The 27931-nt window shown below is 37.7% G+C and overlaps 1 long non-coding RNA gene across 1 annotated transcript in view; it reads right to left on the reverse strand.

Moving 5' to 3' along the window:
• LOC127209537 (uncharacterized) overlaps positions 1-27931 on the reverse strand; it is a 343814-nt gene that overhangs the window by 94210 nt on the left and 221673 nt on the right. Inside the window, exon 2 of the long non-coding RNA XR_007833200.1 lies at positions 685-938. This is a non-coding gene — a long non-coding RNA (uncharacterized LOC127209537). The remainder of the gene's footprint in view (positions 1-684; positions 939-27931) is intronic.

A 27931-nucleotide genomic window follows, 5' to 3' on the forward strand; every position in this document is an offset into this window, starting at 1 on the left:
CTCTTTATTTTCAAATGAGGTGATCCTTTTCCTGAAATACCCTAAAGACTCCATTAGAAAATTCTCAAAACCAATAAATACATCCATCAAAGTAGCAGGATATAAAATTTACACAAAAAAATTTTGCAGCCTTTCCATATATAAATGACAAACAAACCAAGAAGGAAACCAGAAAAACAATCCCATTCACAGTAGTTTCAAAAAATCTTGGAGCAAATATTACCAAGGAAGTGAAAGATTTATGCAATAAAATTGTTTTAAAGAAAGAAAGAAAGTTAGTATTATAAAGCAATAGTAATTAAAACAGCATGGTAATGGCACAGCAACAGGCTGGTTGATCAGTGGAATCGAATCAAAGACCCAGATATGAATCCACACACATATGGTCACTTGATTTTTGGCAAAGAAGCCAAATTCATTCAACGGAAAATGGATAGCATCTTCAACAAATGGTGCTCGTCTAACTGGAGGGCTATGTGTAAAAAAATGCAACTGGACCCGTATTTGTCACCTTGCACAAAACTCAAATCCAAGTGGATTAAAGACCTCAACATAAAACCAGAGACACTAAGTCACTTAGAAGAAAAAGTGGGGAAGAGCCTGGAACACATTGGCACAGGAGACAACTTCCTGAACAGAACACCAACAGCCCAGGCCTTAATGTCAACCATTAATAAATGGGACCTCATGAGGCTGAGAAGCTTCTGTAAGGCAGGAGACACTGTCAAGAGAACAAAGTGACAGCCTACAGACTGGGAAAAGATCTTCACCAACCCGACATCTGACAAAGGTCTAATATCCAAAATATATAAAGAACTCAAGAAATTAAACACCACCAAACCAAATAACCCAATTGAGAAATGGGGCTTGGAACTAAACAGAGAATTCTCAACAGAGGAATATCAAATGGCTGAGAAACACTTAAAGAAATGCTCAACCTCCTTAGTCACCAGGGAAATGCAAATCAAAACAACTCTGAGATTCCATCTTACACCCATCAGAATGGCTAAGATCAAAAATCCAAGTGACACCACATGCTGGCAAGGATGGGGAGAGAGAGAAACACTCCTTCATTGCTGGTGGGAATGCAAACTAGTACAGCCACTTTGGAACTCTATCTGGTGCTATCTCAGAAAAATGGGAATAGGGCTTCCTCAAGACCCAGCTATTCCACTCCTTGGAATATACCCAGAAGATGCTCCAGCACACAACAAGAAAATTTGCTCAACCATGTTCATAGCAGCCTTATTCATAATAGCCAGATCATGGAAACAGCCTAAGTGTCCCTCAGTAGAAGAATGGATAAAGAAACTGTGATACATATACACTATGGAATACTACTCAGCTATTAAAAACAAGGAATTCCCGAAATTTGTGGATAAATGGATTGAGCTAGAAATGATCATAATGAGTGAGTTAACCCAGAAGTAGAAAGACTCAAATGGTATATACTCACTTATATCTGCATACTAGCCCAAGGGGCATGTCCCACCAAAGCCTTCACTTACCAGGAAACTGGGACAGAGGAGAGGACAACTATTGGAACTCTAATGAGAGAAGCATGGGAGAATAGCAAAGTAGAAGGATCTAGGGGGTCCTAGAAACCTACAAGTAGAACATTATGATAGGCATATTTGGGCCCAGGGGTCCTGCTCAAACTAAGGCACCAGCCAAGGACAATACAGGCGGTAAACTTTAAGCCCCTACCCAGATCTAGCCAATGGTCAGAACATTCTCCACAGTTGAGTAGAGAGTGGGATATGACTTTCTCATGTACTCTGGTGCTTCACATTTGACCATGTCCCCTGGAGGGGGAGACCTGGTGGCACTCAGAAGAAGGACAGCAGGTTGCCAAGAAGAGACTTGATACCCTATGAGCATATACGGAGGAAGTAATCCCCCTCAGAAACAGTCATAGGGGAGGGGAATAATGAGAAAATGGGGGGGGGGGGAAGAATGGGAGGATACAAGGGATGGGATAACCATTGAGATGTAACAAGAATAAATTAATAAAAAAAAGAAAGTTAAAAAAGATGCCAAAAGATGTAAAGACTTACCATGCTTGTGGATTGGTAAAATTAATATTCTGAACATAGCCATAAAACATAAGCAGTCCACAGATTGATCATATTTTCCATTAAAATTCCAATGCAATTCTTTGCATAAATTGAAAATAAAGAATCTTAAAATTTACATGGAAGCACAAAAGATCAAAGATAGCTGAAACAGCGTAGAATAATTTTAAAAATATACCATGTGCAGTTCTTAATCGCTATCCCTGATTCTGAGTTATATTTCAGAGATATAATAATAAAAACATCATGATACTGGAATAATCATGAACACATTGATTATTGGGACAGGACAGAGTTGTAAGTGCTAAGGCTGTTTATCAGTACATTTCTCTTCTCTAGATTAATTTGGGATTTTCTCAATTTTCTCCAGGTTCCTTTAAATTATGTATAAGAGATAACTCCTTGAATTTTATCACTCTTTAAAGATTTCATCATTTTAAAATGGTATAAATAGTGTCAAAAATATTTGTTACTTCTGAGTAAGAACACACAAGGCCATAAGCAGCACACTTGGCCTAGTGCACTACACAGAACCTTTCTTAACACACACAGGTAACCTTGAAACTGAGTAAGTCTCCTCTAGACATGCCATCCTCCTTGGCAGGCACACAACATTGATCCATCCTCCATCCTGTGCTTTATAAAGATTTTTCTGCTTGGGTCACACTAGGTGACCCTTTGCACAGATATTAGCAGTAAGGTCACTTGTTTCTATCTACTCCTTCCTGGACATTCAAGAACCCATTGATTGTAGTCCCAGTTTAGGTGCAACTGTGTCCATAATTCCTCTCCAATTTTGCTGTCTATGCATCTGTGTCTCAGAAACCTCTGTGATAGCTACTTTTTATGTCAACTTAGCACAAGGTAGAGTCATTTCAAAAAATGAAATCTTAGTGAAGAAGATATTGATATGTTATTGGGCTGTAGGCAACTCTGTAGGTTATTTTCTTGATGCCTGATTGATAGGGGCAGGCCCAGCCCATTGTAGGCTGCACTGTCCCTAAGAGATGTGATCTTGAGGTGTTCAAGAAAGCAGGCTGAGCAAACCATGGAGGACAAGCTAATCAGCAATTATCCTCCATGGCCTTCACTTCAGTTCCTGACTCTGGGTTCCTGCCATGACTTCCATTTATGATTAAATATGAATGAGACAGGAAAGGTGAAATAAAGCCTTTCCTCCACAGGCTGCATTTAGTCATGACTTTTTTCACAGCAATAGAAACCATAAGACACCTCCCTGAGCCAGAAGTGATTAGTTCACTGACTTAGATGCTGGCAAAAATAAGTTTAAAATTATAATAGACACATTCAGTTCTAACTAAGGTTCAGGGTTTTTCATTCATAGCTTTCCTGAATGAAGTTCTTTTGGAAAATAAATGTTTAAATTGAAATAAAAAATGGAACTGGAGCCTCCCATTAAAGTACTTGATTTGTATAAATGTTTTGAAACATTCTATTTTCCTCCCACTTATACCAAGTAGGTGGTGTTATTTAAAATCAGGCCTCTGACATATGACCATTTTTTGCGGCTTTAGAATTAAAATCACTTGCTCCATTCATGACTGTTGTTTGTAGTAGAGATGTCTGTCACTCTGCCACTAACCAACCATCCTGCCTATTAATTTCTTTTTTTAATTAATTTATTCTTGATACAGCTCAATGTTTAGCCCATCCCTTGTATCCTCCCATTCTTCCCTCCCTCCCATTTTCCCATTATTCCCCTCCCCTATGCCTGTTCCTGAGGGGGATTACCTCCCCCTGTATATGCTCATAGGGCATCAAGTCTCTTCTTGGCAACCTGCTGTCCTTCCTCTGAGTGCCATTAGGTCTCCCCCTCCAGGGGACATGGTCAAACGTGAGGTACCAGAGTACGTGAGAAAGTCATATCCCACTCTCTTATTCCTCTTTTGATTTTGCATCTTTTGGAGTAAAATGAACTGCAACTAAAAGTGGTGGGAGAAGTTGTTTATGGTGGTGGGTTGGTGCTGCTGACCATGTCCTATCTAATAGTTTGCTGTAGCCCCAGCTGTGAGGGGAGTACTGAGGATTCTTCCTCAGTATGATTAGATTGCTGGTTGGAGCCTGGATTTTGAATTCTACCTCAACCTTGCTTGCCATTTCTTCTCCCCAATTAGTTTCCATCCCAGCAATTTATATCTGTCTATGTTCCTTGGAGTCCTGCTCATAGTTTTAATTAGCACAGTCTACATCTATCTTTCTTGGGGGAAATTACTTAAATGTTGGACTGTAGAACATTCATGGTGATAATTATGAAACTATGTCCTACCTTGTACCTACTGCACAATGTCTTTATTATCAGTTACATTTAAAACCTTCTACTAGGGTGGGGCTTCCCATTGTGTTTTATTTTGAGACAGTCTTACACAATAGCCCAGACTGATTTTGATCTCATAACAATCTTTTCTCAGCCTCCCAGCGTGCTGGGATTACAAGTGTGATTCATCATGATGGGAAAATTGGTTTTCATATATGAGAATGCATGCACCCATGAAACTCAACTACAAGTTCATTTATTCATTCTGTGTCATGTCTTGTGCAAAGCAAGAGAGATACAAATGGGAAAACCATGAATTCCAGTTGACTACCATGATGCTAAGACGGCCATAGGAGTTTAGGAAGAATCAACGGTTAGTGGGGCTTGACTGTGCTATACTAGACATGCCATAAAAATGAGCTGCATCTTAAAGAATGAGGGAGAGTTTGTTGGTAAATCAAAGGTAACAACAAGCTTGGCAAAAAATTCGGGTCATCTCAGGTCACAAGGGAGTTATAGAAGAAAACTGAGCATGCATAGAAGGTTTTGATGTTTTGGGAGTAATACCAGGAACATGTAAAGTTTGTTTCTGTGTAGAAGAACACTAAAAGCAAATAGAAGTGTTCTCTAGACTGTCATTCCCACCAAAGACCTTCAAACAAGCAGCCTAGAATCCCCTTTCCTCCAATTCATCTAATTAATTACCCTTGTTCAGTTTAACCTCAGTTAGATCTTCCCACAACACCACAGCCACTCCACTTCTTTTATTCAGGCACTTACTTTTATTCAGTTTTACTTACTAAACTTTCTTTTCTAAAGACATTTAATGGGTTCCTAGAAGCTATTATGTAAGGAGTGACTATGAAATCATAAATGAAAAGGGAAACAAAATACTATATTGACCTTGAACCTAATGTCATGCTCCCACTACTTAGAAGCCTTTCACATATGGAGTCACACAGTAATGAAGATGCAGTTCTGATGTGCGCATTATTATTATAGATCTTCATACTCTCATTTCTGTTTCTCTCTCCTTTTAAAAGAGGACAGTCTGACAGTCTCATACTGAATTACAGAAGCACAGTTCAATACCACCCATAAAAGACATTTTTCTAATTGGCATAGCAAAATCAATCGGTTGCTTCTATGTTACCACTCTAAGTTGTGCAGACTGTATACATGTAAGACAGTTTTACATAATGATAGTTTTTAGATTTGATTATATGTCTACTCTTACTGTTACAGGGTGAATTCTGCTGAACAGGCAGTATTGATCACAAAAAAATGTTTTTATCAAATAAACATTATCTATATTAGTTAATAGAAATAGACTAAGTAACATAAATGAATACAGAAAGTATTTACAGACAGTTGGAAGATTAGAAAATAAAAAACAACAACTGAGGTTTCCATTCATAGATTAACTGTGTACATTAAGGGATTTAAAAATTTTTTTTTGGATTTTCTCAAATGTTTTATTTTCCTAAGGAGGCAATAACCCTTTTTTCATTCATTCTCATGTCTTTGCAATTAATAATATAACTGAGATTTAAAATACATACCAGATAGAAAAGAACAATGTTTTTCTTTTTTTTATTAATTTATTCTTATTACATCTCAATGGTTATCTCATCCCTTGTATCCTCCCATTCTTCCATCCCTCCCATTTTCCCCTTATTCCCCTCCTCTATGACTGTGACTGAGGGGGATTTCCTCCCCCTGTATATGCTCATAGGGTATCAAGTCTCTTCTTGGTAACCTGTTGTCCTTCCTCTGAGTGCCACCAGGTCTTCCCCTCCAGGGAACATGATCAAATATGAGGCACCAGAGTTCGTGTGAAAGTCATATCCTACTCTCCACTCAACTGGTAAGAGTGTTCTGTCCATTGGCTAGATCTGGGTAGGGGTTTAAAGTATACCGCCTGTATTTTCGTTGGCTGGTGCCTTAGTTTGAGCGGGACCCCTGGGCCCAAATCTGCCTTTCATAATGTTCTACCTGTAGGTTTCTAGGACATTCTGGATCCTTCTACTTTGCTATTCTCCCATGCTTCTCTCATCTAGAGTCCCAATAGTTCGTCCTCCCCTCTTTCCCAGTTTCCTGGTAAGTGAAGGCTTTTGTGGGACATGCCCCTTGGGCTAGTATGCAGATATAAGTGAGTGTATACCATTTGAGTCTTTCTGCTTCTGGGTTAACTCACTTATTGTGATCATTTGTAGCTCAATCCATTTGTCCACAAATTTCAGGAATTCCTTGTTTTTAATAGCTGAGTAGTATTCCATAGTGTATATGTACCACAGTTTTTTTTATCCATTCTTCTACTGAGGGACACTTAGGCTGTTTCCATGTTCTGGCTATTATGAATAAGGCTGCTATGAACATGGTTGAGCAAATTTTCTTGTTGTGTGCTGGAGCATCTTCTGGGTATATTCCAAGGAGTGGAATAGCTGGGGTCTTGAGGAAGCCACTATTCCCATTTTTCTGAGATAGCACCAGATAGAGTTCCAAAGTGGCTGTACTAGTTTGCATTCCCACCAGCAATGAAGGAGTGTTTCTCTCGCTCCACATCCTCGCCAGCATGTGGTGTCGCTTGAATTTTTGATCTTAAGGGATTTTTTAAAATGAAGCAGACAAGAAAGTTACAATAAAACCTTAAAATGAGTCTCATTTCATAATAATAATAATAGTGAAAGAAGAATTTCATTTATATTTTAAACAAATCATATGTGAGATGAAAAATCAGAGTTCTTTCTTTTTTAAAAAATTAATTTATTCATATTATATTTAAATTGTTGTCTCATCCCTCCCACTTTCACCCTATTTCCCTCCCCTATGTCTGTGACTGAGGTGAACCTCCTCCCTCTCTATTTCATCATAGGGTATCAAGTCTCTTCTTGGTAGCCTGCTATCCTTCCTCTGAGTGCCACCAGGCCTCAGAGTTCTTTCAAGCCCTGCTTTAGAAGTAGATCTATTGACTGAGTGGCTCAACACAAGTTCGGCCACAAATGAGCTGAGGAAGAAAGCAATCTGAGGCACATGAGAATCAAGATACACAGTTACAGGATTTTCACATACGAAGTACTGACTCTAGTTATAACTAGTTCTCATGGTCAAATGAGGAGAGGGAATTTTTATATTACAAGTACATTGCCTGGCAGCATCCCTTCCTGGCAGGCACATTGGGCTGATAGAGTCCATTTCTCCATAGATCTTGTGAGCTGTCCGAACTGGGGCCATTGCAATTCCTTGGGAATTTATTTCTCCCCCAGCTTTCTGCTTCTAGCTGCAAGTAACTGGGAAATTTCAATGAAGACAGAGCCTACATAAAGAAAAATAATCATCTTATCTTTCAAACTTAGCTCAGATCCGAGGTCAGAATAGAAACTCAGTGGAAGCCAACAATTGTGTCTGAATAAGCGATAGTAGTCAAGAGAACAAATACCCCAAATATCATAGGAGCTAACTAAGAAGTATTTAGTTTTTACAGAGTTCTGTCAATTGCGAAGGAAAGAACAAAATGCTTTACACCTACTTGCCCCACACTACAGATTTTTTATCAGAAATCTCTGTAGTATAGAATCAGAATCTCTGTTCTCCTTCCAATTTTGCAGATGAGAAAACTGAGGTTTTCAGAGGCTGTGTGACTTATTCAAGTCCAGGAAGACAGCAGCAGCAACATCAGTATAAAAATCTATGTGATTTCAAGGCTGTTCTGTCAATAGTCACATGGATTAAGTGATCATAGTAATACAACCAGAAAGGATGATGTATGCTCAGAGATGAAACTTAAAGTGATTGCAAACTGAAATCCATACACAGATCTTATTCTGTTTTGATTCTGTCTTACCTACCACATAGAAAACTCTGGAAATCACACATTAAAAGTTACCAACTCCAAGGCTGCTTGAGTAGAAATGTGAGACTGCTCTTCACGCACGTACAAACATGCAAAAACAAACATTGTGGGGAAAAAAACAGATTAATGCGTTTAAGCTGCAGTATTCTTAATGAGTAAGAAGGCAGGTCTTGAAATCTGGAAGTCTCTATTCAGCTAGTGCTCTTGCTGTCTTCCTAGCCTGTGGATGTTCTCTGAGACCATATATTTACAGGTAAGCAAAAACATTAAAAATATCTACTGTACAGTTTAATATATGGAAACAAATTTGAAAAATATACATAGAACATAGTAATGTATGCAATGGAGAGTGTCTACTTTAAACATTTTTCTATGTTATGTTCCAGTCATATGTTAATACGCTGTGCAGGTTAATAGTCATGAAGTCAATATTCAGAGCTAAAAATTGTAGACTGCATAAAAAAGACTGCATAGAAAAACAAGAGAAAGACAGACATTGTAGCACATGTTTGTAATTTGAGAATTTAAGGAGCTGAGGCAGATAATTATGAGTTTAAGGCCAGCCTGGGCTACCTACTGAAATCATGGCCTACCATAAAAAAATATCAAGCAAATTATCAAACAGGCCCTGGATATAAATGTTCCAAATTTATTTAAGCAATTGTTTTAGTGTGGTGTATTTCTCTGCCCTCCTTTGTATTTTCTAATCTGTTGTAATAATAGGAAACATTTTATTAATTGGAAAACTTAGTATATATCCATCCTTCTTTCACTACATGCTTGTATCATCCTGATGATTTTGCTTGTAAACTGAAGTAAGAGCAAAGTGCGAAAAGTATTTGCTAGCACAGTGGCAGTTAGAGTATCAGCAAATTTGCTTAGCAAATAGTTGACTGATATTTTCAGGCCTGTGGGGACATGTATAAGTAAGAAAGGGAAGGATGATGACTGTGTCTGGAACGTCAGGACAGTACTTTCCACGGGGTCCAGAAGGTTGAGGCTTGTAAACGCAAATTCATCTTTGTACTCAATCCCTTGTGATTTAACTGAAATATCCCAAGATGCTAATGGGGACTGGCTGGATGCCACATCTTTCTCCTTACATAGCTGAATCTGAGGAAGCCATATTCTCTGAGCAGGAGCAGTCCTGCTTTATCAGCACCAGTGGCTAGAGCAGCCATTAATTAGACAGAGATTAGTTTAAGTACAGTAGTTAGTTAATTGCAAGTTCGACACATTACCCCCTACATCACAGCATGCTGCCCGGAGACTCAGCTAGAACAGTGGGAAGATTTCCAGGCACATTATAGATATAACAAATGTAAAGTAATACACAAAGCTTGGGGGTGAGGGATGTCCTTTTTGGTTTGGAAGTCCCAGTTTATCTTGGGGGTAAATTCTAAATGGTTCCTGATAGAGTTTATATGTCTTGCACACAAAGGGCTTGTTGGAGGTCATGATTCCAAATTTGAACTGAGGGTCCAGATGTAGAGATCCAAGAAGATGATTTAGAAGATCTTCTGAGGTCACACATATCAGCCAGAGATTCAGAAGGAGAAATATTTAGGGAAGCTCAAGTGGTCAAATATGTCAGTGTAGAGCATTTATGTGTGAGTAGCTGAGGGACAAGGAAGTGGAAAATAGATAAGAAGGGATGAAGGATTGAGACAAGCAAGAATGGAATGTTCTTCATAGGATGGAATGGTCTTCACATGATGAAATGGTCTTCATAATATTGAAAAATAGTTGTCTTGGAAAGTTAACCAATATATGTCTAAGAAAAAATGAAGCAGTGTAGAAAGTTCTACACATAGTCAGCCAACAATAAGGGTCACTAAGTGTTATATATTAATGCATAAGCAACAAAGAAAATAATGCATATCTTAAGTGTGCAGTTGAATATAGCAAATATCACATAAATTTTTTCCTGAAAAATAAGTAAGAGTAAAGGCATAGCATATTTGACAACATGCTGACAAAAGGACAAGGTCTTTTCAGAAAGGAGAGCACAGATCTCTGATAGAAAGGCCAGATTTTGAGAGAAGGTCAAAGTCTTTGCCAGAATGGGAACAAAGAACAACTGAATTTCACATAAAGCACAGACATCCATCTAGCACATCATTCATTCACTCATCCATTCACTACTCTTATTGTTCTACGAATAGAAACTAAGCATTCTCCTACACTTAGCCATATCCTATGTTCACAAGGAAGAAAAAGACAAAAAAGGAAAAATTAAAATATAAACTATCAACTATGGAACAATTATGATATATGTAACAAAAATATAATGTTTTCAGGACACCTATGCTTTTCCCTCAAATCTGGAAATGCATAATTAATTTAAAAGAAGAGCACAATAATAATAATATAACATGAATGTTATCTAAAACAAGAAAACAAAACTCATAGGCTCTTGCAATATATGTGATAGAGCTAAAGGGATAGTTTTTGTGGGGTACTATAGAAACCAAAAGAAAATGAGAACTAGCAAAGATTTTTATGACAGACAGAGGGTTTGACTCTGCTCTGAGTGAAGAAATGGGATTTAGCAAAGACAAAAAGAGGATCCTCTGAGAAAGGAGAGAGGCAAGAAAGCTTGCATTTGGATGCAGAGAGGGGTGGAGGGGTGACAATAAGGAAAGAGAAATGAAAATGAGAAGAGTGAAGGAAGTGGAAAGTGTTCTGTAGACTAGTGGTCCCCATGCTATTTTATCAGTTGTTAATTTGGACATTAACAACCAATACTAGTTGCTGATTAATTTACAGAGGGCTGAGGAGCATTTTCTATACACAACACTGTTCCCATGCCTGTAGGCCAGATTAGATCTTTCCACATATTCTATAGTCTTTTATCTTTTACGGTATTTTTCTGTTTCATATGTTATATATATTTAAGGATAAATATATATTTATGAATGTATAATACATAAATGAACACATATGCATATGTATTTTTCTGTTTTATATGCTATATAGAGAGAATATGCATAATTAACCTAAAATAAGAGCATAATAATAGTAATAATAATAATAATAATAATAATAATAATAATAATAATAATAATAATAATAATACAAAACAAGGAAATGGAACTCACAGGCTCACATATGAAGCAGGGAAATATAAATGTATATATATATTTATTTCTGAGATCTTTTTCCTGTTGCATTACTCAGTGTGCTACTGTTAAGCCTGTACCATGCTATTTCTACTACAATTGCATCATAAAATACTTTAAAGTAGTGGAATAGGATTCTCCCAACTTTGTTCTCTGAGCTAGATTCAGTCAACTGAGTCCTGTCTTGCTCCATAAAACCTTCAAGATTATTATTTCTACTTTTATTTTTTAATGCTTTGGCATTCTTATAGGGATGGTATTGAATCTGTGGATCGCTCTTGTTAGTGTATAACTTACTTTTACTCATGCTGTGATAAAATGCACTGACAAAGTAGCATAAAAAAAAGAAATATTCTCTTTTGGTTCATATTCAGAGAGGGCAGTTCATCTTTCCACAAAAGTTCTGTCACAAGAGCTTGAGATGCTTGGTCATGTTATGTCCTCAGGAAATGAGAGTGATGAAAGATGAAGCTCAATTAACTCCATACTTCTTATACAATTAAGAATTTAAGTCTAGGAAAAGATGTCACCTACTTTTAGGGTGATTCTTCTGACAGTAGTTAATCAAGATAATCACTCAAAAGCTTGCCTAAATAATTGTTTCCTGAGTGATTATAGGTCTAGCCAAGTTAATAATAAACATTAACCATTCCAGGTATAAATTTTTAACAATGTTAATTCTTCCTATCCATAAACATTAATGTTTTTCACTTATTTATATTTTATTTCATTTCTTTCAATATCAATTTCTATCAATGTTTTATAATTTTCATTGTATGACTCCTTTACCTCAGATAAATTTTTACCCAAGTAGTTTATTTTTTTGTTTTGTTTTGTTACATGCACCATTATTTTCTTAATTTCCTTCTTAGATAATGTTTTAGTCAGCTTTACATGAGCTACAATTATCTGGGAGGAGGGAAAATACCCCTATAAGTTGAGGTTGTAGGCAGGCCTCTAAAGAGAAGTTTCTAGTCCATTGTTGGTAGTGCCATTTGTGGGTTAGTTGTCCTGGATTCTAAAAAAGAAAGAAGACCAAGCAAGTTATAAGGAGCAAGCCATTAAGTTGTATGCCACCATGGCTTCTGTATGAGTGCCTGCCTCCAGGATCCTGCCCTGTTTAAGTTTCTGTCCTGACTGGCTTTGATCATGAACAGTGATGTGGAGTTGTGAGCCATATAAACTCTTTTCTCCTCACATTGCTTTGGTCATAGAGTTTTGACACAGCAATAGAAAATCTCATCTAAGACAGCAAAGATTTCAAAATTACTAAAAGAGTTGAGTTTTTTATATATACATTTATGTTATTACACATATATAAAATGAACTACATACAAGCAAGAAGAATCACAAAAAATCAGGAATTATTTTAAAGTTACATTCATAGTGTTTTGGCTATTTGTATTTGGCAACCTTAACCTTGAAGAAAATATCTTTCCTATCTTTGTGAGTCTAAAATTTTGAGTGTAAATAGTACTATTATATTTCATCTATATCAACTTAAAACATCTATCTAGACCTAAAAACATCTTAACCCCTTGTTGTGAGTTGGAGCATCTTCTGGGTATATTTCAAGGAGTGGAATAGCTGGGTCTTGAGGAAGCCCTATTCTCAATTTTCTGATATAGCGTCAGATAGATTTCCAAAGTGGCTGTACTGGTTTGCATTCCTACCAGCAATGGAGTGTTCCTCTCTCTCCACATCCTCGCCAGCATGTGGTGTTACTTGAATTTTTGATCTTTGCCATTCTGATAGGTTTAAGATGGAATCTCAGAGTTGTTTTGATTTGCATTTCCCTGATGACTAAGGAGGTTGAGCATATCTTTAAGTGTTTCTCAGCCATTAGATATTTGCTCAGCCATGGTCATAGCAGCCTTATTCATAGTAACCAGAACCTGGAAACAGCCTAAGTGTCCCTCCTTAGAAGAACGGATAAAGAAACTGCATTTATGCTATGGAATACGACTAGGCTATTAAAAACAATTCCCGAAATTTGTGGACAGATGGGTTGAACTAGAAATGATCATAATGAGTGAGTTAACCCAGAAGCAGAAAAAGTCAAATGGTATATACTCACTTATATCTGGACACTAGCCCAAGGGGCATATCCCATGAAACTCTTCACTTACCAGGAAAGTGGGACAGAGGGGAGGACATACTATTGGGACTCTAGGTGAGAGAAGCATGGGAGAATGGGGAAATAGAAGAATCCAGAGGATCCTAGAAACCTACCAGAAGAACATTATGATGGGCGGATCCATGGGCCCAGGGGTCCTGTTCAACCAAGGACAATATGTGCAATAAACTTTGAACCCCCACCCAGATCTACCCAATGGAAAGGATATTCTTCACAGTTGAATGGAGAGTGGGGTCTGACTTTCACATGAACTCTGGTGCCCCATATTTGACCATGTCCCCTGGATGGGGAGGCCTGGTGGCACTCAGAGGAAGGATAGCAGGCTACCAAGAAGAGACTTGATACCCTATGAGAGTATACAGGGGGAAGAGGTCCCCCTCAGTCATAGTCATAAGGGAAGGAAGTAAAAGGAAAATGGGAGGGAGGGAGGGAGGATTGGGAGGATACAAGGGATAGGATAACAATTGAGATGTAATATGAATAAATTAATAAAATATATTTAAAAAAAGAATGGCACTAGAGTACGTGAGAAAGTCATATCCCACTCTCCACTCAACTGTGGAGAATGTTCTGACCATTGGCTAGATCTGGGTAGGGGTTTAACGTTTACCGCCTGTATTGTCCTTGGCTGGTGCCTCAGTTTGAGCGGGATCCCTGGGCCCAAATCTGCCTATCATAATGTTCACATTTGACCATGTCCCCTGGAGGGGGAGACCTGGTGGCACTCAGAGGAAGGACAGCAGGTTACCGAGAAGAGTCTTGATACCCTATGAGCATATACAGGGGGAGGTAATCCCCCTCAGGAACAGTCATAGGGGAACAGAATAAGGGGAAAAGGGGAGGGAGGGAAGAATGGGAGGATAAAAGGGATGGGATAACCATTGAGATGTAACAAGAATAAATTAATAATAAAAAATTAAAAAAAAAAAAGAATGGACACTCTTACTCAAAAAAAAAAAAAAAATCTTAACCCCTAAACAACTGAGATTAATTAATTGTAATTCCAGCACTTGGGAGGCAGAGGCAGGCAGATCTCTGTGAATTCAAGGCCAGCCTAGTCTACAAGACAAGTCCAGGACAGCCAAGGGTACACAGAGAAATTCTGTCTTGAAAGACAAAATAAAAAAAAAAATAAAAATAAAAAAAAAAGATTAATTGTAAAACTAACCTATCTGGGTTTCAACCGCATTGGAGACTTGAGAAGGAATAAAATTAATTAATTATCTGAGTATACAGGGAGTACGGGTTAACAGCTCCCAAAGTGAAAAAATGACAGAGACAGTTTACTGCCTGAACAGTGACCCAAAACTCTCTATAACAATGGAGCACCATCTTCAACTTTCTGGCCCAGTATATATGTCACACATATTTGTAAGACAGGAACTACTGAGGACTTGCTTACCCTGTTGGTAGAGTTTGGGTGTGACTCTGCCTACATTCTACCTTGACCATTTTTAGGCAGAATTCTGTCAGTTGCCAAAATGAGGACATTTTGCCCAGTGGCTGATTTGTCACATTTGAAGCCATCTACACAGGAGTTTCTTTGATGCTTATCATCTTCTTTGAGATAGGCTGGGTGTTTCCAGGAGTTAACCTGTCTTATTGTCAGTGAATCTTTAAAATAGCAAAAACATCTTTACATTCCATATCCTGTAGGTCTCTGAGGTTCTTGAAGACTTTATCTAACTATTTTACCTTATCTGTATATAGAATCATATATATCTGTTACCCTGAATGAAGGTTTACAGATATCTTTCTTCTGCTCATACAAAGAGCAGAGAACTAGCATTAATTGTTTTGTGCATCCTTCCTGTCTCATACATTTATAATTTTAGGACTGTATAATGCTTGTGAGAAATTATATGCTTTCAGAACAAAAGAATCAGACATTGTGCTGGGTCAGACTTGACAGGATTCATTCTTCCCAGCATACTGAACGCTGACATCCTGCATCCTTTATGTTCCACCACCAAGTGCTTCAGTTGCTGTTCCTCATCAGAACAGGACAGCTCCCAGGACAGCTTTGAAGAAATCTTCTGATGCCAATTGGTCCACCATTTCAGACTGTCCCACACAGGACTTCTATTAAGCCTGGGATTTCTCAACATTTAGAAACTGGAATATAAATGCTATTCTTATCTTGTTTAACCATTTCCCCAATTTTATCAGGGCGCCTATAAAGATATTATTTGTTCCAAATCAGCCAAAAGAAACCTTAAAAGAGCAATGCCCCATTTCCCTTAAGGGGGTGGGTGGGTAGGTTTTTGGTTGCTTTCTTGGGCTATAGATGTTTACTTTCAATGGGAGTTATTATTGGTTTTATTCAGAGAGAAACTGACATTGGACTCAGGCATGATTCTCTTTTCCTTTATCTTTCTTTCTAAGGTTAGGAGATTTGGGTTGAAAAGAAAGAAGGGGGAATATAGAAATATATAGGGATGATAGAAGAAAGTAGATTATTGAATCCACTCCTCAACTTAAGGCCTTAATTGTTACTCAAAAGATTATTTTTAATTCATTGGTATACAATTTTGTACATTGATACAAAATAAGTTTAATTTTTATACATTGGTATAGAATTCAAATTTAAGATTATTCTTAATACACTATATATATATATACTATAATATGAGGTATTGTACATGTACAGCTAAAGTAGAATACAAAGTTTACCTCCAATATATTCAAAGTGCTATTGCAGGCTGTTTAGGATAAGTAAGTAATATAAGTTCATTGTTAGTTGATCAAATCATGGTCATGTCAATTACTAGTCTATTTAAATTACAAGGAATAGAAATTTAACATTATCATCCAGAAAGCAAGTGAGGAAGATGATGAATATGTTAATTAGCTTCCTTCAAGCATATGCTATCCTAGATGAAATTTTCACATTATATTCCATAAAAATTCACAATTACTATGTGCAAACCCAAAATAAATAAATCAATAAATACACCACATCCCAGCTGGAAACTTAAGCCAGGATGGGTATTGACTTATTGTTCAAAGTTGCTTATTACATGGTAGTACTTTCCAAAAGTTCTGCATTTCTTGAGTTTGGTATAATTTTAGCCATCATGCATCGCCTTACTCAACAGATAACATTCATGAAGAGTCAGGACACATGTAGGTATATGAAGTACAGTAGTTTGTTAATTGCAAGTTTGACACAGGACTTCCTGTGTCACTGAACGCTGTCTAGAAACAAAGCCAGAACAATAGAAAGCTTTCCTGGCACATTGTACATGCACCAAGTTAAAATTAGTACACACCAAAGCTTTGGGTTTGGAGTCCTGGTTTAGGTTAATATTCAGAGACAATGAAAGGAAATGAATACTGTGTGGAATATTTAAAGTTTACTAAGTAATAATATAAGTTATATGCTCTTATTAGAGAAATAGTTATTATCACTATTTCTTTTTTTATTTAATTAATTTATTCAGATTATCACTCAATTGTTATCCTAGCACTTGTATTCTCCCATTTCTCCTTCCCTCCTGCTTTTACCCTATTCCCCTCCCCTAGGTCTAAGACTGAGGGGACCTCCTCCCAAACTATATGGTCATAGGTGATCAAGTCTCATCTTGGTAGCCTGCTTATTCTTTCTTTGAGTGCCATCAGGCCTCCCCAACAAGGGGAGGTGTTCAAATCAGAGACTAAAGTTGTGCTGGACCCAGTACTCACATCCACATAATCCTATGAACAATAAATCATATATATAGGAGGAAGAGTAACAAGCCCTCAGACACTGCTGTAAAGTTTTCTTCCCTCTCACAGGCTATGGAAGGAGGTATTAAACAGCCAATATTGACTTTTTATTATCGGAGTAAAAAAGAATGTTTTTTATTTGTTTAAGTCCATCTTAAAAGGCTTGGATAACAGCTCCTTCTCCAAGAACCTTCCCATGGTAACTGTATTTCATCAAACATGTATTGTTTTTTGCATCATGTCTCTTGTCAGTATTTACTCAGACATGTGTTATTAGAAAACCTGAAATTTGAGAAGACTTATTGCTTTCTGCAAAAGTGTATATTACTGATAATGGTTCCAAGCCACTGAATCTTAACACCTTCAAGTAAGGAATCTTCTGTTCTTCTTTTTCTCAACGATATTATTTATTCTTTGAAATTTTAACACATATGTACTCTCTCTCTCTCGATCATATCGACCTATTTCTCACCTCCCACACCTCATAGTTCTACAACCATAGGTCCCTAGCAGGTGTTGAAGCCTCAAAAGTCCCTCCCCAATTCTTACTGGAATTCTGTCTGATTGATCTTGTGCAGATCTTGTGCAAGTAAACACAGCTGCTATATCTTGTTTGTTTTTCTGGGAATTATCTAAGGACACAGTATGACTTATATTCATTTAGCATTCAAGAAACATTTATGGAATGTGTATTCCATTCTGGATATTGAAGAGAGGCATGAAGCCAGGAGGAGCTAGATACAGTCTGTATTCTCAAGAAATAATAATTTGGCATTAGAAGGGAAAAGAATTGAATAAAGACAGCTCAACATACACCAAGAAAACTTATGACTCAAGTGAGGATAGCTAAGAAGAAAGCATAGACTTGGGAAAATGGCAACAGAGAAACTTTGGTTGTTGCTTATGTGATGTTCTGACAAGAAGTTAAATCTGTGCAGAGAAGCAGGTCTAGACATTTATCAATGTTACAGCAGCTCCTGGAACAATACCTTTTGTGAGACTCATATTATTCCCTCACTCGCTGTAGTTGTCTCTATCATAAGCAGCAGCTGTCTCCATTGGCTTAATTTCAGCTTCCATTTGGAGAATGGGGAAAAGAGAAGAAAGCAAGCCATAAAAGGTACTGGCTAAAACACACACTCATAAACATACAACATACACTGTATTTGGCTTCAAAGATACATCTGGAAAGCAGTATATATTTTTTAAACAAGATAATTTGATGTTAAAGACAAAGCAAATGTGCACATACATTGTATTCTTCTAGAGTATACTGCAACAATGTTACAGTGTGCGTATACTTGTCCAGCAAACAATTTTTTTTTTTGTGGATGATGGGAACCATTTCTCGTTGTCAGAGAAAGATGTCATAGATAAATGAAGGGGGAACCTAGAATGAAATCAGTGGTTCTGGATTAAAAATGGAGTTTTTAGAATAAAATTCTGGTTTAAAATTACACAGAGATAAGTGCATTTTCATGTATTTCCTAGCTCTGACCACTGGCATCACAAACACTAGCACTCAAATGGCAGTAAGCGTACTTCACTGTTTTCCAATTCAGATACCATTTTTTTCCAATAAAAAGAAGTTGTATTATCAGAGAAAATGGCTTATTCTAGGGCCAGGACCAAAAATAGTACACGATGAGCTTGATATGTTTTTCTTGTGATGTCAGAACAAACGAACAAAAATGTCTTGAAAAGGAATGGGCATTTTGAACAGCATTGGAATTAACTGCAAGGATTTCTCAGGCCCAGACTTAGGACTATTTAAGCAATGAAACAAAGGAAGATGATATGGGGTCATAACCAACAAAGTAAAATAATGTTCCTGAGACCTGATAGGCTGTGGTCATATGGAGAGGGGGAAGTCCCTTCTGTCAGAGGTCTGGGGAAAGAGAATGGAGAGAAAGAGGGAGGGAGGGAGGAATGGGAAGATACAAGTGAAGGGATAACAATTGGGATGTAATCTGAATAAATTATAATAAAGATGTAAAAAACATGTTCCAGAGCCCATGGAGTAAATAAATATTAGTATTTGAATAAGCAAGGAAGAATGAGGAATACATCTTTCTTACTAATAATTCCGTTAATAACAAAAAATAAGTTAAGGAAGATTCAATACATTTGGCAAAAACTGCAGTGATAATTATCTAAGTGAGATCTATTCATAAATGACAAAAGCAGTGGGTAATGTTTGAAAAGAGGCACTATATTGTCAGATTCACACACTCACTATCTCTACCATGATATTTACTGACTTCAGAAGAAAAGTGTTAATTTTAGGGTGGCAAAATTTTGTAGACAGTACTCTAAGCAAGTGACTTAGAATAATATTCCCAATAGGACATCTTGATGCCAGTGATGCTTGGTAGATTGTATCAAGAAGTGTCTCCCTTGTTTGCACCCATTTTCAGTAAGAAAGTGTAACCTCAACTTAATCATAAAAAAAGAAGACAAACTCACAGTGATGGGTATTTTAAACAAATTAACCAATAACTATCAAAATATCAAAATAATGATCAGTTGATGATAATAGTATTTAGTATTAAATATTCTCATATACTCCAAAAATTGTGGTAATAGATATATTAATTAGATTGATTTAGGCATTTGATGGAGTTCATATATTGCCAGATATAATTTTCTGTCATCATAATAGAATAAATTTTTATTTAACAATTAAAAATATTTTCTTTTTTTTATTAATTTATTCTTGTTACATCTCAATGTTTATCCCATCCCTTGTATCCTCCCATTCTTCCCTCCCTCCCATTTTCCCCATATTCCCCTCCCCTATGACTGTTCCTGAGGGGGATTACCTCCCCCAGTATATGCTCATAGGGTACCAAGTCTCTTCTTGGCAACCTGCTGTCCTTCCTCTGAGTGCCACCAGGTCTTCCCCTCCAGGGGACATGGTCAAATGTGAGGCACCAGAGTACGTGAGAAAGTCATATCCCACTCTCCACTCAACTGTAGAGAATGTTTTGATCATTGGCTAGATCTGGGTAGAGGTTTAAAGTTTACCTCCTGTATTGTCCTTGGCTGGTGCCTTAGTTTGAGTGGGACCCCTGGGCCCAAATCTGCCTATCATATTGTTCTACTTGTAGGTTTCTAGGACCCTCTGGATCCTTCTACTTTGCTATTCTCCCATGTTTCTCTCATTTAGAGTCCCAATAGGATGTCCTCCCTTCTGTCCCAGTGTCCTGGTAAGTGAAGGCTTTTGTGGGACATGTCCCTTGGGCTAGTATGCAGATATAAGTGAGTCTATACCATTTGAGTCTTTCTGCTTCTGGGCTAACTCACTCATTATGATCATTTCTAGATCAATCCATTTATCCACAAATTTCAGGAATTCCTTGTTTTTAATAGCTGAGTAGTATTCCATAGTGTATATGTACCACAGTTTCTTTATCCATTAATGGGGAAGAGCCTGGAACATATTGGCACAGGAGACAACTTCCTGAACAGAACACCAATGGCCCAGGCCTTAATGTCAACCATTAATAAATGGGACCTCATGAGGCTGAGACACTGTCAAGAGAACAAAGTGACAGCCTACAGACTGGGAAAAGATCTTCACCAACCCTACATCTGACAAAGGTCTAATATCCAAAATATATAAACAACTCAAGAAATTAAACACTGCCAAACCAAATAACCCAATTGAGAAATGGGGCTTGGAACTAAACAGAGAATTCTCAACAGAGGAATATCAAGTGGCTGAGAAACAAACACTTAAAGAAATGCTCAACCTCCTTAGTCATCAGGGAAATGCAAATCAAAACAACTCTGAGATTCCATCTTAGACGCATCAGAATGGCTAAGATCAAAAATTAAAGTGACACCACATGCTGGCAAGGATGTGGAGAGAGAGAGAGACACTCCTCCATTGCTGGTGGGAATACAAACTAGTACAGCCACTTTGGAAATCTATCTTGTGCTATCTCAGAAAAATGGGAATAGGGCTTCCTCAAGACCCAGCTATTCCACTCTTTGGAATATACCCAGAAGATGCTCCAGCACACAATAAGAAAATTTGCTCAATCATGTTCATATCAGCCTTATTCATAATAGCCAAAACATGTAACAAGAATAAATTAATAAAAAAAACATGCTGAAAAAAAACTTTTAAAGTAATTAAGTGAGTATATCATTCCTTGGAAATATACAACCCTGGCCATTGTTATAAAAATATCTAAGGGATCTAAAAATACAGAGGAGGATCCTCATTTAATGTCATTCCATCAGAAATGGCCTGTACAATGGCTTATTGTTAACATAATATCATGAAATATAAAAATGCATGAACAAATTTTAATTTCCATAAGTCCTAAAGAACAAATGACAGAGCTGTGACATATTCAAGGACAGTAAGATAATAAAGTCAGTGCAATATGTAGTTCTGAGTTAGGTTCTAGAACACCTAAAAATCTTCATGAGTAATGCTGAGAATTAAATAGCTTTTTGTAAATTTCTCAATTTTGATTATTGAATAACTGCTAAGTAAATTGTTGGTATTAGGATGTAAACACCCTGTTTTACTTGTAAATTTTCTGTAAGTATGTGCTTAAGGAAATAACTCTATTGAACTTTACTTAATCATTATACAGCATGCTTTTTTATTTAATAATTTATTCAGATTACATCTCAATTGTTATCCCATCACTTGTATCTTCCTCTTTCCCCCTCTCTCCCTCTTTTACCTTATTCCTCTCCCCTAGGTCTATGACAGAAGGGGACTTCCTCCCCCACCATATGATCATCACAGCCTGTGAGGTCTCATCAAGGTAGTCTGCTTTCCTCTTCTCTGAGTACCAGAAAGCCTTCTCTTCCAAGGGAACTATTCAAATAGGGGTCACCAGAGTTCATGTCAGAGGCAGTTCTTGCTCTCCACACAAGAGGTGTTGAGAATGCACTTGTCCCTTGGCTAGATCTGATTAGGGTATCTAGGTTTATTCCATGCATTGTCCTTGGTTGGTACAGTGGTTTTTGCAGGCCCCCCTGGGTCCATGTCAGCCAGCTTTGATGGTCTTCTTGTAGGCTTCCAGGACTCTCTGGGTCCTTCTATTTCTCCATTCTCCTATATCTCTCTCACCTTGGTTCCCAATAAGAAGCCTCAGCATCTGTTCCAATCCCCTGCTGAGTGAAGATTCTCAGAGGACATCCATGTCTTGCTAGTCTTCAATTATAAGCACATATATACCATATGTATCTTTCTGGGTTTGTGTTAACTCACTCAGGATGATCGCTTCTAGTTCTGACCATTTTCCTGCAAATTTCAGGATTTCATTGTTTTTAATAGCTGAGTAGTATTCCATAGCATAAATGTACCACAGTTTCTTTATCCATTCTTTGAGTGTGGGATAAGTAGGTTGTTTTTAGATTCTGGCTATCACAAATAAGGTTGCTATGAACATAGTTGAATTAATGTCCTTGTGTGCTGGAGCTTCATGTTTGTACACACACATTACATGGCATACTAAGTATGTGCAATTTGTATGTACTGGTTTGAAAATTAATTCATTTATGTTTTAAGGAAAGAAAAAATGAACTACTTAATTGGATTGCTTCCTTCATAGTATGTGTAACAGAATAGAAATTTATTATTGATTCTTTTTCCCTTAGTGAGATGTGTTTGTCTCTTATCCCTACAGTCTTTTTTTTTTTAATCCCTTCATAGCTTTTTGTACAGCATGAATTATTTGAAGCTGATATGAATTGATGGTGAGTGCCATGAAATTTCAGGAAAGGAAGAGTTAGAATTGGGTAGGAAGTGGCCAGGAGAGAGCATGTCATATGTGAGGGTTTTGTCAGAGCATCAAGGAGAATGCAGGTCAGGCATCTTGTCCTCACAGGTACTCTTTATTAGATAGGGGACTGCAGACAACTGAAGATCATTGGAAAGTTCCTGTGAGTCAAGCAGCTTGTGACTAGGGTATGGTTCTTAGACTCTAGTATGTGTAGGCTGTAACTGAATATGACCTTAGGTGTTTCAAGGAGTGTGGAAATGTGTGTGTGTGTGTGTGTGTGTGTGTGTGTGTGGCATATGATGTGTGTATAGTGTGTGTGGTGTGTGTCTATTTGTGTGTGGTATGGGCATGTACTTATGTGTGTCTGTAGTGTGATATGTGGTGTGTGTATGTGGTGTGGTGTGTGTGATATGTGTATGTGTGTGGTGTGGTGTGGGTATGTGGTGTCTCTATGTATGTATGTATGTATGAGGTGTGGTGTGGTGTGGTATGTGTGTATGTATGTGTGTGTTGTGGTATGTGTTCATAGTGTGTGTGGTGTGTGTGGTATGTATGCATGTGTGTATGTGTGTTCCAGTGTAGTGTTTGTGAGTGGTTTGTGTGTCATGTATGTGTGTTGTGCAGTGTGTATGTGATGTCTGTGCATGTATGTAGTGTGAGTATATGTGTGTGGTGTGTATATGCATGTGTGCAAGTGTATGTGGCATGGTTTGGAAGGTTGTGGAAGAGAGAGGAAGACTGTAAAAATATATTCATTTTAAGAAGCTTCACTTAGTGAGTTGCACTTATCCTGAAGTTTAAAAATAAGTTTATGTCCAGTCCAAAGTGGAGTAAATTGTAATAATTCAGGAAACAGGAGGAAAACCACTGACTATTCCTCTTCATCTCTATCTATTTCTTCAAGGTTTTTTCCTTCCCAGTGTGCAGTAAAATTTGCAATGTCTCACTACATGAGTATATGTTAATGAATATAATTCATAAATAAGGGTACATTTATCAACTCACATGTTTTTCATTTCATTCAAGAAACACTACCTAAGAGCTCACTATGCTATAGGTACAGAATAGCGTAGAAGAGGGAGAGAGAGTAGAAATGGGAAGATACAAGCAAAGGGATAACAATTAGGATGTAATCTGAATAATTTATAATAAATTAAAATGTTAAAAAATGTTAAAAAAAAGAAAATGGATTGGCCTTCACAAAGCTTTAGTTTTTCTCATAAAAGATGAAGAAGAGATGTAATAAATGTTTAATGTATCAGCGTGGATCACAGGGAGTCTTATGGAAGAGTTGGGGATTGAAGAACCTGGAGCGGTCTGGAGCTCCACAAGGCGAACAATGGAGCAAAAAATATAAATGGAGGGATGGGGAATGTTGCAAAGACTGATGCACCAGTCAAGGACCCATGCATGGTGGGGACCAAGACCCTCTTTCAGATGTAATAGGCAGCAAAGTCTCCTTGTAGGTCCTATATTATGGGGAATAGGTACTACTTCTGACATAGACTCTGGTTCCCACACATTGATCACTTCCTCTTGGTGGGGTGGCCTTGCCAGGCCACAGAGGAAGAGGATATGTCTAGTTCAGAGGAGCCTTGATATGTTGAGGTCAGATGTTAGAAGAATAGGACTCCCACCTCCTGAGGACTAGGGGAGGGAGGGACAGGATATGAAGGAGAGAGGGTGGGACCAGGAGACAACAAGGGAGGGGATGTAAAGTGAATAAATAAAAAATTAAAAAACTTAATATGAAGATTAAATAATTTTAAAAGTTTCAGGCTATAGCAAGCTGATAGCCAACATCAAATTAAATGGAGATAAACTCAAAGTAATTCCACTAAAATCAGAGATTAAAACCCAGCTTTCTGATTTAGAGTCCCAATAGGATACCTTCCCCTCTGTCCCAGTTTCCTGGTAAGTGATGGGACCTCATGAGGCTGAGAAGCTTCTGTAAGGCAGGAGACACTGTCAAGAGAACAAAGCGACAGCCTACAGACTGGGAAAAAATCTTCACCAACCCTACATCTGAAAAAGGTCTAATATCCAAAATATATAAAGAACTCAAGAAATTAAACACCACCAAACCAAATAACCCAATTGAGAAATGGGGCTTGGAACTAAACAGAGAATTCTCAACAGAGGAGTATCAAATGGCTGAGAAACACTTAAAGAAATGCTCAACCTCCTTAGTCATCAGGAAATGCAAATCAAAACAACTCTGAGATTCCCATCTTACACCCATCAGAATGGCTAAGATCAAAAATTCAAGTGACACCACATGCTGGCAAGGATTGTGGGGAGAGAGGAACACTCTTCATTGCTGGTGGGAATGCAAACTAGTACAGCCACTTTGGAAATCTATCTGGTGCTATCTCAGAAAAATGGGAATAGGGCTTCCTCAAGACCCAGCTATTCCACTCCTTGGAATATACCCAGAAGATGCTCCAGCACACAACAAGAAAATTTGCTCAACCATGTTCATAGCAGCCTTATTCATAATAGCCAGAACACTGGAAACAGCCTAAGTGTCCCTCAGTAGAAGAGTGGATAAAGAAACGTGTGGTACAGATACACTATGGAATACTACTCAGCTATTAAAAACAAGGAATTCCCGAAATTTGTGGATAAATGGATTGAGCTAGAAATGATCACAATGAGTGAGTTAACCCAGAAGCAGAAAGAATCAAATGGTATATACTCACTTATATCTGCATACTAGCCCAAGGGGCATGTCCCACGCAAGGGAGAATAGCAAAATAAAAGGATCCAGAGGGTCCTAGAAATCTACAAGTAGAACAATATGATAGGCAGATTTGGGCCCAGGGGTCCCGCTCAAACTAAGGCACCAGCCAAGGACAATACAGGTGGTAAACTTTAAACCCCTTCCCAGATCTAGCCAATGGTCAGAACATTCTCCACAGTTGAGTGGAGAGTGGGATATGACTTTCTCACGTACTCTAGTGCCTCACATTTGACCATGTCCCCTGGAGGGGGAGACCTGGTGGCACTCAGAGGAAGGACAGCTGGTAGCCAAGAAGAGACTTGATACCCTATGAGAATATACAGGGGAAGGTAATCCCCCTCAGGAACAGTCATAGGGGAGGGGAATAATGGGAAAATGGGGGGGGGGAGGAATGGGAGGATACAAGTGATGGGATAAACATTGAGATGTAACAAGAATAAATTAATAAAAATGCAATTAAAAAAAACCCCCAGCTCTCCATATCTCTTCACTACATAACTTGAAGTTCTAGCAGAACATTAAGACAACAAAAGGAAATCAAGGGGATCTACATAGGAAATAAGGAAGTCAAAGTAACACTATATGCAGATGACATGATAGTATACATAAGGGACCCCCAAAATTCCACCAGAGAACTCCTATAGCTGTTAAACACCTTCAGCAAATTGGCTGGATACAAGATTAATTTTAAAAAATCAGTAGCCCTCCTATATACAAAGGACAAACAGGCTGTGAAAGAAATTAGGGAAATGACACCCTTCACAGTAGCCACAAATAATATAAAGTATCTTGGTGTAACTCTAACCAAGTAAGTGAAAGACTTGTATGAAAAAACGTCAAGTCTTTGAAGAAATTGAAGAAGATTTCAGAAGATGGAAAGATGGCCCATGCTCGTGGATTGGGAGGATCAGCATAGTAAAAATGGCCATATTACCAAAAGCAATCTACAAATTCAATGCAATCTCTATCAAAACACATATATAATTCTTTACAGACCTTGAAAGATCAATTCTCAACTTTATTTGGAAAATCATAAAACCCAGAATAGCTAAAACAATCCTGTACATAAAAGATTTCCAGAGGAATCTCCATCCATGATCTCAAGCTCTATAGAGCAACAGTAATAAAAACACCACGGTACTGGCATAGAAATAGGCTGGTTTATCAATATAATTGAATCAAAGACCCAGAAATAAACCCACATACCTATGGACACTTGGTTTTTGACAAAGAAGCCAAATCCATACAGTGGAAAAAAGATAGCATCTTCAACAAATGGTGCTGGTATAGCTAGCTGTCTACATGTAGAAAATGCAAATAGATCTGTATTTATCACCCTGTACAAAGCTAAAGTCCCAAATGGATTAAAGACCTCAACATAAAACCAGATAAAGTAATTCTGTTAAAAGAAAAATGAAAAAGAGGCTTGAACTCATTGACACAAGAGACAACTTCCTGACAGAATACCTACAGCTCAGGCTCTAAGATCAACAATTAATAAATGGGACCTCATGAAACTGAGAAGCTTCTGAAAGACAAAGGACACTGTGAACAAAATGACAGCCTACAGACTGGGAGAAGCTATTTACCAACCCTACATTTGGCAAAGGGATAATACCCAAAATATATAAAGAACTCAAGAAATTAAACACTACTAAACCAAATAATCCGATTAAAAAATGAGGTACAGAGATAAACAGAGGAGCATCAAATGACTGAGAAACACCAAAAGAGATGTACAATACCCTTAGTTATCATGGAAACAAAAATCAAAATGACTCTGAGATTCCATTTTATACCTATTGGAATGGCTACGATCAATTGGCCAAGTAACAGCACATGCTGGCAAGAATATGGAGAAAGGGGAACACTCTTCTATTGCTGGTGGGAGTGCAAACTTGTACAACCACTTTGGAAATCCATCTAGTGCTGTCTTAGAAAATTGTGAATAGTGCTACTTAAATACCCAGCTATACCACTCCTGGCCATATACCCCATCATACAACAAGGACATTTGTTCAACTATAGCAGCTTTACTTGTAATAGCCATAATTTGAAAACTACCTAGATGTCCCTAAACCAAAGAATGGATAAAGAAACTGTACTACTACATTTATACAATGGAATTACACAATGTATTAAACACAAGGAAATCCTGGAATTTTCAGGCAAATGGATGGAACTAGAAATGGGCATCCTGAGTGAGGTAATCCAGACCCAGAAAGACAAGCATAGTATATACTCCATTATAAGTGGATATTAGGC

The sequence above is a fragment of the Acomys russatus genome, chromosome 26 (genome assembly GCF_903995435.1).
Source record: "Acomys russatus chromosome 26, mAcoRus1.1, whole genome shotgun sequence".
In the NCBI taxonomy this organism is placed as follows: Eukaryota; Metazoa; Chordata; class Mammalia; order Rodentia; family Muridae; genus Acomys; species Acomys russatus.